The sequence below is a fragment of the Dendrobates tinctorius genome, unplaced genomic scaffold (genome assembly GCF_039654945.1).
Source record: "Dendrobates tinctorius isolate UK_male_01 unplaced genomic scaffold, ASM3965494v1 ptg000213l, whole genome shotgun sequence".
Taxonomy (NCBI): domain Eukaryota; kingdom Metazoa; phylum Chordata; class Amphibia; order Anura; family Dendrobatidae; genus Dendrobates; species Dendrobates tinctorius.
The window spans coordinates 6,340,044-6,357,731 of NW_027361880.1; the positions used below are offsets into that span (position 1 = coordinate 6,340,044).

General features: G+C 43.1%; 1 long non-coding RNA gene across 1 annotated transcript; it reads right to left on the bottom strand.

The window, feature by feature from the left end:
* Window positions 1-625: 625 nt before the first annotated feature.
* On the bottom strand, window positions 626-17,587 carry LOC141058577 (uncharacterized). Its single transcript, XR_012222261.1, has 3 exons — window positions 17,504-17,587; window positions 892-980; window positions 626-818 (listed from the first exon to the last, which is right to left on the bottom strand). It is a non-coding gene; the product is annotated as an uncharacterized lncRNA (long non-coding RNA).
* Window positions 17,588-17,688: the final 101 nt, after the last annotated feature.

Consider the following 17,688-nt stretch of genomic DNA (forward strand, 5'->3'; position numbering starts at 1 on the left):
TGTTCTCCTATGGGCCAGTCCGAGCCTGTGTACTGATATATTTCTAGTGCAGACTGACAGCATTTATTTACTGAAAAGCCTTTGGAATAATGAGCAGTTGCAGAACACCTACCCAGCATAAATGCTACATAAATAAAAGCAAAACACAAATCTATATTTCAGCACGTTCATGATTTTATTGAGAAATATTGGCATTCTACAAGAAGGATATAGAAATCATACAGCCAATTAGGGTAATAACGGACTTTTAAGGCACTGGATATTACTAAATCTTCCTTTAAGGTATTATCATTGAAAGTTAAACATATGGTGTGTCAACGTTTTGGCCAAAAAACAGCCCTTCTCAATTCAAAATTAAAATAAAAAGACAATAATTTTGGCTTGATAAAGGCAATTTCTGGTTGAAATGTCACCATGCCATATTTGTAAGCTTTTAATAATTAGGAAATAATGGAAGATTTAGGAATATTTTATGCTTTGGAAGTCCGCTATTCCTGAGTTGAGCGACTGGGTGGAGAGTTGCTCTCATGAAGCAGAGAGTTTACAGGAGAGGTGCAGGGATTCCAACTTTGAATCATACAGCAAATCATTCAACCACATTCTAAATTAGGTTTATTAGAAACATTGACAAACTTTTTTTTAACAAATCAAACAAGAACAATTTAAAAAGTTTAACATAATTAATGTAAAAAAAAAATTACATTTTTAAGGCAATACATGTTTCCTGGAAGCCACACATTTGGCACAGAAGAGCAATAGAGGATGGTGGATGTCCCAGAATTGGTAATTTGCAAATAAGACATTGGGATATGCCAACCCTGGAATAATAGAAGATTTGTAAGGCTCTTAGATAAATGCTAACAGTGCTAATGCTAGCTCCTGATTAGTTACCTGTAATGCTGAGGACATAAGAAGGCTTCTCTCCCCATGATGGTGACATGCATTCCGCACAGAACGCAGCTCTGCTTATTCACAAACAGCTGTTTGTAAAGAAGAAACATATTTGTAATATGCCAGTATACAGAGCACAAAACACCTTAAAAAGGGACCCGTCACCAACTTAAAATGGTCAGTAATTGCTCTTATTTTATTCTCGCTGCTCCCATGGATATTCCATTTTTTTGGGTTGCTGGGGTTTTTTTTTGGCATTTTTTATTTTGAAATCTGGAATTTGATTCCAGATTTATGGGCCTTTTTATTTAGCGCTTCTTTTTATGGTCTATATACACAGCTCTGGCAAAAATTAAGAGACCACTGCATAGTTTTATGAAAATCAGCTTCTCTACATGTCTGACAGCCATTCCATTCCAGTGTCAGTTGAATTCCAACCAAAGTACACCTCATTCTACTTAATGTGCTTCTGATTGTGTGATCACCTGAACCAAATCTTATTTAATGAAGGAAAGTATAAAAAACCCTGATGTGGTGTTCACAATCCTCATGCAATAGGACAAGCTGGATGGCAAAACAATGCTAGTAATATCCGAAAAGTAATAGGAATGAAAAAATAACCTTTAACCATGCCAAAGGAGTTTAAAAGAAAAGTCTTGAGTGAAGAAAACAAGGGCCCCATTCTGGCTTTACTAGCAGAGAGATACAGTGAGCATCATGTTGCCTTCATCCTTAAAATTTCTAAAATGGCAATCTATTACAAAAAGGTCAAGCAGCAGACATTGGGGACAACAAAGTTACAGACCAAAAGAGGGCGGAAACTACTACTCCACTGATCTTATTCGAATGTCTCTCAGCAACCTCAGGATGACATCAAGTGACCTACAAAAGGAATGGCAAATGGCAGCTGGGGTAAAGTGCATGGCAAGAACAGTTCGTAACATGTTCCTAGAGGAAGGGCTCAAGTCATGTAACGCTAGAATAAAAGCCTTTCATCAATGAGAAGCAAAGGAGAGCGAGGCTGAAGTTTGACAAAGACCATAAGGATTGTATCATAGAGGACTGTAGTAAGGTAATCTTCTCTGATGAGTCTAATTTTCAGCTTTGCACAACACCTGGTCGTCTAATAGTTAGACAAGAGACCTGGAGAGGCGTACAAGCCACAGTGTCTGCACCCACTGTGAAATTTGGTGGAGGATCGGTGATCTGGGGATGCTTCAGCAAGGCTGGAATTGGGCAGGTTAATCTTTGCGCAGGACATATGAATCAAGCCGCATACAAGGTTATCCTTGAAAAACAGTTGATTCCTTCTGCTCATGCAAAGTTCCCCAACTCTGATGACTGTTTTTTCCAGCAGGACAATGCGCCATGCCACACAGCTAAGTCAATCAATCTGTAGATAAAATGGATCGCCCTCGCACCCAGGGCAGCGGGGTACTTGGTACTGGGCCCGTTGGTTTCAATGGGAGATGTCACGGTAGCTGTGACCCAGTCCGTGGCCCTGGGCGTCCATTGTAAAAGGGGAATGTTGAGTGTGTGGATGATGATTAAAGTTTATTAGTGAATCATTCGTGACGCCACCTGTGGTGTTCGACAATGAAGATGTTAAGCCGACGCTGCAGACAGATCCTCTGGGACAGATGGTGTGGTGCAGCAATGATGTTGTGGCCCTCCACAGGTAGGGCAGTAGTCCCAGGGCAGTGTAGGTGAAGAGATAGGGAGGAGACGTAGGTGGTGCGGTGTCAGGCTCAGCAACGTAGCGGTGCTGAGTGTGTTTGCGCAGAAATAAGTGGAGGACACCAGGGCATGTAGTTCCAAAGCTTTACTCACAGTCTGTTGTGCATACAGGTGCCCGCCTCGGTGCTGTGTCCTCCAGGTCTGGGGCTCAGCCAACCTCCAGGCAAGATGAAGTACTCCGTTCCACCACTCCGCCAACATATGTGCCTTTTCTGAACGTCTCCCTCCTTAGCGAAGTACTGAGTTACACTGGAATTCCTCCTTTCAGATGTTCTTAGAACTCTACTTGTACGGCAGACAGCTGTAGCCTGCTTCGGGGACTCCTTGCTACTAAGTCCCGGCTCACTCTCATTGCTGTTGTGCCCCCAAGTCTTGTGTGGGAATAAAGTGGTGACAACTTCTATTCCTCCGGTGTCTGTCGCAGGACCATTAGCATCCATACAACCTCGGGGACCGGACCCCAGCCATGCACTTAGAACTTGAGAAAGGGCTCTGCTCTAACCCTAATCCTTAGTTCACTTCTTCTCCTTACGTTCCGTACAAAACTATCTTTCTTATGGAGAATTAGGCTTTCTGAATGTCTCTTTCCTGTGCCAGCAGACCCAGGTAACTGAGGTCTGGTGCAGCACTTCCTCCAATCAATCCCACTCAGGGGATCTTCTGTCACTGACTGACCTAGTCAGACTGACACAGTCCTAATGAGCTCCCGCTCTCTTGTGCAGACTAAGCTCCACCCACCTCCCAGCACTCTTCGTGTTCAAAGCAGGGAGCCACCAAAGGTGCTTTGCTACACTACTATGTTGTGTGGGATGCAGGTGTTGGAGTGTGGTCAGGTGTCTCCACCTTACCTGAATGGTGGGGTACCAAACCTCAGGAGGAGGTGCAGTACCTCTGTGGCGACTGAACCCTCAGGGGCGCCACAGAAGGACCACCACTTCAAATCTCTGTCATGGCCAGCCCAATCTCCAGACCTGAACCCCATTGAAAACCTCCAGAATGTAATCAAGAGGAAGATGGATAGTCAAAAGCCATCAAACAAAAAAGAACTGCTTAAATTTTCGTTCCAGGAGTGGCATAAGGTCACACAAAAGCAGTGTGAAAGACTGGTGGAAAGCATGCCAAGATGCATGAAAGCTGTGATTAAAAATCATGGTTATTCTAAAAAAAAAATATTGATTTCTGAACTCTTCCTGAGTTAAAACATTAGTATTGTTGTTTCTAAATGATTATGAACTTGTTTTCTTTGCATTATTTGAGGTCTGCAAGCACTGCATTTTTTTTTTTTACTATTTTGACCATTTCTTATTTTCTGAAGATAAATGCAAAATTTAGTGCTTGGAAATTCGAAGACATGTCAGCAGTTTATACAATAAAAGAGCAATTTACATTTTACTCAAAAATATACCTATAAAGAGAAAAATAAGACAAACTGAAAATTTTGCAGTGGTCTCTTAATTTTTGCCAGAGCTGTATATATCCCCATGTTCATCCATATGTCCATATAATGTCCCCTATATTCTCCCATATTCTAAATATTGTCCCCCTTATAATAATGCCCTCATATGCCTTTGTTAGATATGCCCAGGACAATAAATGTCTGGGTAGATCAAAAGAAGATGGACAGATGTCCATCTGTTGTCTGTGACTATTTGCTTACATGGTTAATTACATGTCAAGATATAGCCACACTGCCAGGACAAAAGGAATAAAGAGATGCTTGGTTCAGGCAGCAGCCGCTGCCTGCAGGGGTCCAGACGCGAGTACTGATATAATCATATTGGTGCCGGCGCCTGGCACTTCAAAGAGCTCTGCCTCCTTGTCAGGGTGCGAGCAGGGATATGCGTGGCCGGGCGGTGACGTTTTATGCACCACAACAACACCTGCGCCCTGCCTGCACACATGCAGGAGGTGGGCGGGGGCGTAACCAAATGGGAGCAGGCCCCGCCGGATTTAAATATCCGGCAGCAGCACTCCCATGATATCTTCTCTTCTGTCCTACCTGCCACCACCTGATCTACCTCCCTCTACAGCCCCACGTGTCCTCTGTGTCCCCACAACATCCACGGTCCCGTCTTCTCTCACTACCTTCAGCCCCATTCTGCCTTCGCAGCTCTTCAGCCCTGCTGCCCTGTCTCCACATGTCCTCCATCTCCAGCGTCCACCGCCACTTCATATAGCAGGCCCCCCCTCTGCCCACAGCCCCTTTATTTCCCTGTCAGTTCCTGCTCCATACCTCTCCACTCTGTGTGCCATACAGCCCCACAGAGGGTTGGACTGGCCCACCAGAGAATCCTCCGGTGGGCCCTGACTTCTCCTTCAGGAGAGTTCATAGTGCAAACCTTGAGCTGCTATTGGCCTCTTGAGTGGGGGAGAAAGGTGGGCCTTCAGGATCAAATCCTCTGGTGGGCCCCATGTTCTTCAGTTTGACACTGGCCCCACATGTCCTCTGTGTCCCTTCTGGCAGCACAGTTCTGTCGCCGTTCGTATAGTGTATAGTAAAGGAGTCAGATTGTGTAGCAAGTGAGGTTTTAGCTGAATATTGATAGTCAAGCTGACAATAATTAATATATAGTATACCGCCCCGTAAGAGGGGGCATAGCTTACATGGCAATAATGCTGAGCAGCCTAAATACATGCTTTCAGAGTAATGTGTGAGCTACATCCCCTTGTAAAGACCAGAAAAACTACTACTAAATTAAAAGGCTCAAATACCTGGAACCAGTTGAAAAACAACCCCACATTCCTTAACCTCCGTCGGCAAAAAAAAAAAAAAATTCCCAGGGGAGCAGCAAGAATAAAATAGTAAAATCTGGACACTTCTGACCCAGTGACGGGTCCTCTGTAAGTTAGCTATACATATAGACTCACATAACAGAACACCGACAGTAATCTGAAATTGGCCATTTACGCCATACACATAATTTCATCTTTTCATCTAACAGTTATTTATAATGTTAAATGTTAAAACAATTATACATAAAATTGTTCAAAATTAGTGATGAGCAAGAGTGCTCGTCACTCGCTCAAGCATCAGTGTACTTGAGATGCTCGTTACTCGGCGAGCATTTCTGAATGCTTGCGCGCAAGCTCGAGTTCCCACCCCACATATTAGGCGCTTTTTAGACAGCCAATAAACATGCCTGCAAGTCACACTAATGCCATAGCCATCTTGGTTGTGGCATTACAGTGACTGACTGGCCACATAGAGTTATCGGGGCTATATAAGACCCCTGACGCAATGCTCGGCACAGTATACCATCAGACACAGGCCAAGCAGGGAGAGGTGCTACACTGTTGAGCTAGGGACAGAGTTGTAGCTGTGTATAGGCAGGGATCAGACACATGTAATCTTTCATTCAACTGCAACAACAACCCTTATTAGGGCTAATTATGATCAATATTCATACTGCTGATAGCAGCACTTAGAGAGAAATTGTGCTGAAGGGATAGTGTAGGACAGGATAGGGTTAATTGCATGTCCTTTCTGCTGAAACTCATACCTAAAGCCCTTCAAGTTCTCTGGGCTAATAACATTCTTTTTGCTCTTAATCCTGCAAATTGTTCTGAGCAGGGAAATATTATACGCCATTTATACTCTGCCAGTTGTGCAGCAAAAGCATACAGCCAGACTTGGTTGGTTATCTATAGCATCGCTATATTGCTCCTGCACTGTAACAAATCCATCTGAGATGGGCAAATTTTCCTGCGATACTAATCCTGCTAATTTTTTTCAGTAAGGAAATATTATGCTACACCAGTTGTCCGTCAAAAGCATACAGCCAGACTTTGTTGGTTAGCAATAGCATCGCTAAATTGCTGCTGCACTGTAATTAGTCCATCTGAGGTAGGCAAATTTCATGTGATACTAATCCTGCAAAGTTTTCTAAAACAGGGATATATCATAATTTAAAATGGGCAAGGCATGTGGTAAGGGACAGGGAAGTGGATGTGATGCTGATGGTGAGCGCAGTGGCCGAGTCAGTGGGCAAGGTGAAACATACATCATGTTGACCTAGCTTCTGTTGCTACTTTGTAGGAGGCAGCGGAACACCACTCATGAAGCCAGACCAGTGGGAAAAGGTTGTTGGATGGATAGCAGATAATGCTTCCAGTCACTTAGCCAGCACCACCCTGTCTTCCACACGGTCCAGTCTCCGTTATTCTGGACCACATAATCCTCACCGTGATCCTCCTTTCTCCCACCATGCTGACTGCCAGAGACAAGTGATCCCACAGTTGGTTACTTCGAAGAGCTGTTCACATTTCCATTCATAGATTTTGGCCTCTCTCCCTGCCCATTTGGTGAGAAAATGCAATTACTGTTGCAAGAGGTGGATGATGATGAGACACAATTGCCAACAAGTGATGTTGTTAAGTCAGCAAGTCAAGAGGAGGACGAGAGTGTGAAAGTGGAAGATGAGGTGGTGGATAATGAAGTCACTGACTCAACCTGAGAAGTTGACATTCAGAGCGAGGACAGCAGCGCAGAGTGGGAGGGATCCACTGCACCACGACAGGCAGAAGGAGGCAGTTAGGTGGCCAGAGACACAAGGTGGGCTACAGTTCCCCAGAGCACCAACATGGGTGAAGTTGCCAGGCCAAGGGTTAGGTGTTCCCAAGTCTAGCGCTTTTTTAAAGACAGTCCAGTTAACCCGAAAAAGGCTATTTGCAACATCTGCCAGCCTGACCACCACCAGCATGCTCAGGCACATGACAGCAAAGCACCCGACTAACTAGCCTAACGCCAGGGTCGATAAACAGTATCTGCGGGTGATACCACTGCCATTTCCACTGTTCTACGTGCACGCCAATGCTCTGTCCATGACGCAGGTGAAGATGCCTCCCACCCTGCACATGTTGTTGTACACTTGCAACCACCGTCCGCAACCAAGTCCTTGTGCCAGTGCAGCGTTCAGTTGTCCCTACCCCAGTCCTTGGAACACAAGCGTAAATATGCAGCACCCACCCACAGGCCATATTACTAAACAGCTACATTTCTCGACTGCATGTCCTGGAAATGTTGTTGTTTAGGCTTGTGAAGACAGAAGCTTTTCGCAACCTCATGGTGGTGCCCGTCTCTCGGTACTCAGTCCCCAGACGCCACTATTTTTCCAGGTGTGCTGTTCCCGCCTTACACAAGCACTTGTCTCATAACATCAGCCATGCCTTGATCAAAGATGTTAGGCTATGTGCACATGTAGCGGAACTCTCGCGGAAGTTACCACGAGAATTCCGGAATTCCATTCCGCGGGAAAATCGCATTTTAAATTTCCGCGATTTTCCCATGGAAAAACTAGCGATTTGCAAGCGTAATTAGCTTGCAAAATGCTAGCGTTTTCCAAGCGATCTGGAGCATCGCTTGGAGAACTGATTGACAGGTTGGTCACACTCGTCAAACATAGTGCCTATGAGGCTGCCTATGCAGCGTCAGTAGTAAAAGATCAAATGTAACAAAATAATAAAAAAAATAAAAAATATTGTTATTCTCACCTTCCGGCGTCCCGCGCAGCCTTCCCGCCTCTCTCCACGCTCCCGGTCCCAGTAATCCTTTGCGCGAATGACCGTGAGATGTCGCGCTCCTGCTCCGTCATCGTGAATGACCGCGAGACGTCGCACTTCCGCGAGATCTCAACATCATCGCGGTCATTCTCGCAAAGGATTACTGGGACCGGGAGCGTGGAGAGAGGCGGGAAGGCTGCGCGGGACGCCGGAAGGTGAGAATAACAATATTTTTTTATTTTAATTCTGTTTTTTACAGGGATATGGTACCCAAAGCCTGGAGTACAGTCTCCTCTCCTCCGGACCGTGGGTACCATCCGCAAATGTTTTGCTTACTTTTCGCATGGTGGGCACAGCCACATGCGGGAAGTAAACGGAACAATGCAATCCTATGGGTGCGGGATCGCCGCGATTCCGCTAAATTAATGAGCATGCTGCGTTTTTTACCGCGAAGCGATTCCGCCGCGGAAAAAACCACAGCATCAGCACAGCATTGCGGAATCCCATAGGTTTGCATGGGATGCTTATTTTTCTCGTTTTTGTGGCAAAATCGCGCGTTTAAAACCGCTGCGAAAAGGCAAAAAAAAACGCGACGTGTGCACATAGCCTTACTGTGAAGGTCTACTTAATTATGGACTCGTGGACAAGTGGACCAATTTTAAAATTGGTCATGTCAAAAGCCTGTGGGATACAAAAATTTAAACCTTTTGACAATAATGCTATATGCGAGTCATTTAATGCATGGTCTGTCAAATTAATTATGGAAAACTCATGAGAATTAATCAATGTCTCTGTCTCCAAGAGACTTGTTTTCTTTTGCGGTGCCGGCCCGTATTTCTTCCTCCTTCCTCTTCTGATTCTCCGTCTAAAGGGACATTCGGTCCAGCTCCACTGTTATCAGGCTGAGGTTGTAAAACAGGTGAAACAGCCATACTCATTGCTCCCTCACTTAAGCTGAAATCAGAGTCTGTTGTTAGGTAGTCTCTTTTCTGTGAGGTCTGCTTGTTCTTATAATAAGGGCGTTTGTATCTACCTCTTCCAGATTGCCCAGAATTATTACCATTCAATCGCTGTTGGTTCCAATTGAAAATCTGCCCACTTGCCAAATCATTTTTATCACGCAAAAATTTATCGCGTTTTCTAGCTTTAGGCTGTGTGCCCACGTAGCGATTTTTAAGCATTTTTGCCGCGATTTTTGGCGCAAAAACGTTTAAAAATCGTGTACAGAACGCCCCCCATGCATTCCCATGGCGTTCCGCACATGCTGTGCTAATGCTGCGCTTTTTTCCGCGGCGGAATCGCATCGCGGAAAAAATCGCAGCATGCTCCTTCTTTTGTGCGGAATCGCAAAGAATTGCCGCGATTCCGCACCCATAGGAATGCATGAAAATCGCTTACTTCCCGCATGTGGCTATGCCCACCATGCGGGAAGTTAAGCGTCTCATGTGCGGTTGGTACCCACGGTGTGGAGGAGAGGAGACTGTCCTCCAGGCCCTGGGTACCATACCCCTGTAAAAAAAAGAATAAAAAATAAAAAATCGGGGTATATTTACCTTCCGGCGTCCCGCGCTGCATTCCCGGCCTAAGCGTTCCCAGTAATGCCTTGCGGCAAGGCCCTGTAATGACGTGGTCTCGCGAGATCGCTATAGCAACGCGAGACTACGTCATCACAGGTCTCGCAAGGCATTACTGGGAAAGCTGAGGCCCGGGATGGCAGCGCGGGACACCGGAAGGTAAATATACTCCGATTTTTTTTATTTTTTGTAGCATTTTAACATTCTATCTTTTACAATTGATGCCGCATAGGCGGCCTCAATAGTAAAAACCTGGTCACACTTGTCAAACACTATGTTTGACGAGTGTGACCAACCTGTCAATCACTTTCCAAGCGATGCTTCAAATCGCTTGGAAAGTGCTTGAATATCGCATGCGAAAATCGCAGCAAAATCGCGATCATGATCGTGGTAAAATCGCGGTGAAGTCGCGTGGAAAAAACCGCGCGATTTCTGGGAAGGAGTCCGGTTTTTAGTGAGCGTTTTAAAACGCTACGTGGGCACATAGCCTTAATGTCAGCTTGTATTGGTATGAGTTTACTGTCCATCTTTTTATTGAACTGTGTCCACTGATTCTCCGTTAGTCTCGTTTTCAATTCCTCTTGTGATTTCACTAAATCTGTCTTCACTGCATCATAGTTTTGCTGATTAGTTTTCAAAACCAGCTGTAATAAATCTTGTGAACATTTCAATAGGATTTTTTTCCCATTCTTCCCGGAATGATATGTTATCACTAGTGTTGAGCGATACCGTCCGATACTTAAAAGTATCGTATCGGATGGTATCGGCCGATCTAAAAAAAATATCGGGTATCGCCGATTCCGATACCGGAGGTCCCATTCAAGTCTATGGGACTTCCGGTATCGGAATAAGAAAAACCCTATTTTTGCCTTGTACAGCCTCTCTGGGGTCTGTACGGCCTTTCGGGGGGCTGTGCCGGCCTGCCGGGGGGTCTGTGCAGGCTCCGGTGGTCTGTGCAGGCCTGCCGGGGGGGCTGTGCCGGCCTGCCAGTGGTCTGTGCAGGCTCCGGTGGTCTGTGCAGGCCTGCCGGGGGGCTGTGCCGGCCTGCCGGTGGTCTGTGCAGGCTCCGGTGGTCTGTGCAGGCCTGCCAGGGGGGCTGTGCCGGCCTGCCGGTGGTCTGTGCAGGCTCCGGGGGGCTGTGCCGGCCTGCCGGGGGGCTGTGCCGGCCTGCCGGTGGGCTGTGCCGGCTCCGGGGGTCTGTGCAGGCATCGTCCGATGAGACTACAAGTCCCATCGGACGATGCCTGCTACCATGACAGTGATTGACACATTAGCCAATGATGGGACAGTAGTAGTCCCATCATCCGGCTAATGTGTTGAATGTAAAAAAAAAAAAAAAAAAAATAAAAAAAAAAAAAATTTACATGCTACATACATGCTACATACATACTACATATATACATACATGTAACATACATACTACATGCAACATGCATGCTACATACATGCTACATACTACATGCATACTACATACATAATACATATATACTACATGCATGCAACATACATACAACATATATACTACATGCATGCAACATGCATACTACATATATACTATATATACTACATGTAACATACATACTACATATATACTACATGCTACATACATGCAACATACATACTACATACATGCTACATACTACATACATAATACATACACACTACATACATGCTACATACATACACACTACATGCTACATACATGCAACATACATACATGCTACATGCATGCTACATACCACATGCATGCAACATGCATACTACATATATACTGCATATATACTACATGCATGCAACATACATATATACTACATACAATACATACATATAGACATACAGTACATATAACAGAGTACATACTCACCGTCACTTGTCACTTTGATACCCGAAGCCATTGTCCCCTTGAGGAATAAATATCAAAATAAAAAAACACCAATATACTTACCCCGATCCGCAGAAGTCCACGAGGGTCCCACGTCCATCTTGCGTGGAGAACAGCAGCATCAGCTGATGCTACCGTTCTCTACCAGCTCCAGGAATACAATGACGGAAGGTAGGTATCCTTCCGCACTGTATTCCTCCACCACTGTAAAAAAAAAGTCCCTAGTCTCACTTTATGCCATTGCTGCGTGGGAATTTCCCACGCAGCAATGGCATAAAGTGAGACTAGGGACTTTTTTTTTTTTTTTAAAGTGGTGGAGGAATACAGTGCGGAAGGATACCTACCTTCCGTCATTGTATTCCTGGAGCTGGTAGAGAACGGTAGCATCAGCTGATGCTGCTGTTCTCCACGCAAGATGGACGTGGGACCCTCGTGGACTTCTGCGGATCGGGGTAAGTATATTGGTGTTTTTTTATTTTGATATTTATTCCTCAAGGGGACAATGGCTTCGGGGATCAAAGTGACAAGTGACGGTGAGTATGTACTCTATGTTATATGTACTGTATGTCTATATGTATGTATTGTATGTAGTATATATGTATGTTGCATGCATGTAGTATATATGCAGTATATATGTAGTATGCATGTTGCATGCATGTGGTATGTAGCATGTATGTAGTATGTAGCATGTATGTAGCATGTAGTGTGTATGTATGTAGCATGTATGTAGTGTGTATGTTGCATGTATGTAGCATGTATGTAGCATGTAGTATGTATGTTACATGTAGTATATATAGTATATATGTAGTATGCATGTTGCATGCATGTAGTATATATGTTGTATGCATGTTGCATGCATGTAGTATATATGTATTATGTATGTAGTATGTATGTAGCATGTATGTAGTATGTATGTTGCATGTATGTAGCATGTAGTATATATGTAGTATGTTTGTTACATGTAGTATATATAGTATATATGTAGTATGCATGTAGTATATATAGTATATATGTAGTATGCATGTAGTATATATAGTATATATGTTGTATGCATGTAGTATATATGTTGTATGTATGTTGCATGCATGTAGTATATATGTATTATGTATGTAGTATGTAGCATGTATGTAGCATGTAGCATGCATGTTACATGTAGTATATATGTAGTATGTGTGTTACATGTAGTACATATAGTATATATGTAGTATGCATGTTGCATGTAGTATATACGTTGTATGTATGTTGCATGCATGTAGTATATATGTATGTATGTAGCATGTATGTAGTATGTAGCATGTATGTAGCATGCATGTAGTATGTAGCATGTATGTAGTATGCATGTTGCATGTAGTATGTATGTTACATGTAGTATATATGTAGTATGTATGTAGTATGTATGTAGCATGTATGTAGCATGTATGTAGCATGTATGTAGCATGCATGTAGTATGTAGCATGTATGTAGCATGCATGTAGTATGTAGCATGTATGTAGCATGCATGTAGTATGTAGCATGTATGTAGTATGCATGTTGCATGTAGTATGTATGTTACATGTAGTATATATAGTATGTATGTAGTATGTATGTAGCATGTATGTAGTATGTAGCATGTATGTAGTATGCATGTTGCATGTAGTATGTATGTTACATGTAGTATATATGTAGTATGTATGTAGCATGTATGTAGTATGCATGTTGCATGTAGTATGTATGTAGTATGTATGTAGTATGTATGTAGCATGTAAATGTTTTGGTTTTTTTTGTTTTTTTTTTACATTCAGCACATTAGCCGGATGATGGGACTACTACTGTCCCATCATTGGCTAATGTGTCAATCACTGTCATGGTAGCAGGCATCGCCCGATGGGACTTGTAGTCCCATCGGACGATGCCTGCACAGACCCCCGGAGCCTGCACAGCCCACCGGCAGGCCGGCACAGCTCCCCCGGCAGGCCGGCACAGACCCCCGGAGCCTGCACAGCCCACCGGCAGGCCGGCACAGCCCCCCGGCAGGCCGGCACAGACCCCCGGAGCCTGCACAGACCACCGGCAGGCCGGCACAGACAGCGCATCATGATGACGTCATTTCGGCAGCCAATCAGAGCCACAAAAGTGGCTCATTGCATTTTGGACTTCCGATTCCGGTATCCGATACGAAAAAAGTATCGGTACTCGGTATCGGAATTCCGATACGGCAAATATCGGCCGATACCCGATACTTGCGGTATCGGAAAGCTCAACACTAGTTATCACCAAAATTAGAAATGTATTTCCATACTCGCAAACCACGTGGAACTCTCCCACATTCGCTATATGATTTCAGCGAGTTATTCGTACAAATAAGTCTAATCTCTCTTTCTGCCAGATTGATCAGCTTAAATTCTAAAGATTTTGTGCTCAATGTCTGTTTCATCACAATTTTCACACTCCTTAAAATAATTATCAACATCTTCCCGGCCTGCATGCAAATTTTTTCCAAGTACCGGTGCTTCCGATTCCATGTTTACTGTCATGGCTATTCTTATAAAACCGCAATATCAGAAAACCACCACACTCGGTTAAAAGAATATAGGGTGCACAATCCTGCGTATAGTCCAGTCAAATGCATCAACAGAAACAACAGAAATAAGGACGGCACAGCTGTTACCGTGAATTGTCCGGTGGTGTGCGGCATACGTAGTATCTGGCAGCTTCGGGTGCTGACCTGGAATTCCACAATGTAGTATTCATCCAAAAGTAAAGAAAGGAGGTCGCACTCAACGAGCTGATGAAATGTGTGGCAGATTTATTGGTCCATGCGGTCATTGCTCCTATTGTAATTTTCATCGTATTGATTGTATCATACAGATGGGGGCTATTAGTCATGTGGTCACGGATTTCATCACATGTAAAACAGATTATGTGGTGTACGTCATTTTCTGTAGGTGTCGGTTTTATTGTATAGGTAAAACCATACGCCCGTTGTACATTCGCTTCAGGGAGCATTTCAGGTCCATTATCACTGGGAAAGGGGTACAGCGACTTATTAAACATGTTCAGGAGGTACATAGAGGAGACACCAATGTCATTTCCTTTGCTGGAATCGAAAAAGTATCTTTGCCCACACAGTGAGGAAATTTACACCAAATTTTATTGAGACGGGAATCCAGGTGGATCATGGACACCTGTGCCATGGGTCCTACTGGATTCAATGATAAAATAGATATGGCTGTCTTTTTAGGAGAATAAAAGTAGACTTGTGTGTTTGGTCCAATATTAGGTAATCTCTCTTATTAATATTCAGCTTCAATAGTTCCAGTTTTATCATAAAAACTACCGTACATGTTTTTTTCACATAGTGCATTTCCACCACAGCACCCAATTCACACACTTAATTATTGCGTTTTCTTTAGGATAATGGTTTTTTCCTCCATTATACAACGTATTGGGGATTTTTCCCTCAAGGAGGTTTTTTTAGAAAAATTATTCTTCATAGAGTTTTTCATGGGAATGTTTCCTCGGACGGTTTTTATCTTCCCTTCCAGGGGAATATATATATATTTTTTCTTCACTGGGACATTGTTTAGGATGCATTGTGGTGCATACATATATATATACATTTTTTGTATGTAAAAAAATCCTGATATACACGTAAGTTTGGTATTTATATAATACTTTTAATATTGTTGTGAAATATTTATTTCATTCTTGGTATTTTCCCATTTTGCTTTTGGAGTCCAGTTATGATAATAATGATAATTACAGTGGTGGCAAAAAGTATTGACACCCTTGCAATTCTGTCAGATAATACTCAGTTTCTTCCTGAAAATGATTGCAATCACAAATTCTTTGGTATTATTATCTTCATTTAATTTGTCTTAAATGAAAAAAACACAAAAGAGAATGAAGCAAAAAGCAAAACATTGATCATTTCACACAAAACTCCAAAAATGGGCCAGACAAAAGTATTGGCACCCTCAGCCTAATACTTGGTTGCATAACCTTTAGCCAAAATAACTGCGACCAACCGCTTCCGGTAACCATCAATGAGTTTCTTACAATGCTCTGCTGGAATTTTAGACCATTCTTCTTTGGCAAACTGCTTCAGGTCCCTGATATTTGAAGGGTGCCTTCTCCAAACTGCCATTTTTAGATCTCTCCACAGGTGTTCTATGGGATTCAGGTCTGGACTCATTGCTGGTCACCTTAGAAGTCTCCAGTGCTTTCTCCATTTTCTAGTGCTTTTTGAAGTGTGTTTTGGGTCATTGTCCTGCTGGAAGACCCATGACCTCTGAGGGAGACCCAGCTTTCTCACACTGGGCCCTACATTATGTTGCAAAATTTGTTGGTAGTCTTCAGACTTTACAAAGCCATGCACACGGTCAAGCAGTCCAGTGCCAGAGGTAGCAAAGCAACCCCAAAAAATCAGGGAACCTCCGCCATGTTTGACTGTAGGGACCATGTTCTTTTCTTTGAATGCCTCTTTTTTTCTCCTGTAAACTCTATGTTGATGCCTTTGCCCAAAAAGCTCTACTTTTGTCTCATCTGACCAGAGAACATTCTTCCAAAACGTTTTAGGCTTTTTCAGGTAAGTTTTGGCAAACTCCAGCCTGGCTTTTTTATGTCTCGGGATAAGAAGTGGGGTCTTCCTGGGTCTCCTACCATACAGTCCCTTTTCATTCAGACGCCGACGGATAGTACGGGTTAACACTGTTGTACCCTCGGACTGCAGGGCAGCTTGAACTTATTTGGATGTTAGTCGAGGTTCTTTATCCAACATCCGCACAATCTTGCGTTGGAATCTCTTGTCAATTTTTCTTTTCCGTCCACATCTAGGGAGGTTAGCCACAGTGCCATGGGCTTTAAACTTCTTGATGACACTGTGCACGGTAGACACAGGAACATTCAGGTCTTTGGAGATGGACTTGTAGCCTTGAGATTGCTCATGCTTCCTCACAATTTGGTTTCTCAAGTCCTCAAACAGTTCTTTAGTCTTCTTTCTTTTCTCCATGCTCAATGTGGTACACACAAGGACACAGGACAGAGGTTGAGTCAACTTTAATCCATGTCAACTGGCTGCAAGTGTGATTTAGTTATTGCCAACACCTGTTGGGTGCCACAGGTAAGTTACAGGTGCTGTTAATTACACAAATTAGAGAAGCATCACATGATTTTTCTAACAGTGCCAATACTTTTGACCACCCTCTTTTTTATGTTTGGTGTGGAATTATATCCAATTTGGCTTTAGGACAATTCTTTTTGTGTTTTTTCATTTAAGACAAATAAAAAGGAAGATAATAATACCAAAGAATTTGTGTTTGCAATCATTTTCAGGAAGAAACTGAGTATTATCTGACAGAATTGCAGGGGTGTCAATACTTTTGGCCACAACTGTAGATTCATGTAATCATTGCTATGGAATGATAACATTTTTTCATCATTTTTTTCTTTCTTCTCTTTCTCCAGATTCTATGCTTTTGATATATTTGGATATATTTTGTGTTTGTGCTTTTATGTATTGTGAACAATTATTGTATGTTTTTAATTGTGTATGTATTCACATCTTTTAAACAACAGACGTGGAAGGAGGAGGAACCAGGTGATGTGATTTAAGAACCCGTCACTTCCTTCCACACTATGACGCGTCGAAGCACTTGGATAGCGCGAAACGGCCGTCGTCAGCTGTTTCTTCACTCCTCACATCTATTGCCTGGCCGACAACATCTATTGCTTGGCCGACATGCTATTCATGTGCCAATAAATCTGCCACACATTTCATCAGCTCGTTGAGTGCGACCTCCTTTCTTTACTTTTGGATGAATATATATATATATATATATATATATATATATATATATATATATATATACCCACACTATAAAAAAAAAAGGGGAAAATGACAACCAACATTAAGAAGGTGTACAGTATATATTGTAGTCACCTGACCGAATGCTCCAATTTTCATTGAACACATGCCACACATCATAGCTTGAGACCTGAGAAAGCCATCCCTGCATATATGAGTGCATCGTAGACCCTACAAAGCAAACACATGGAATAGTAAGCATCTAGCCAACAACACCATCAACTTTATAACATGCAGATTTGACTATTAATATTATGCGA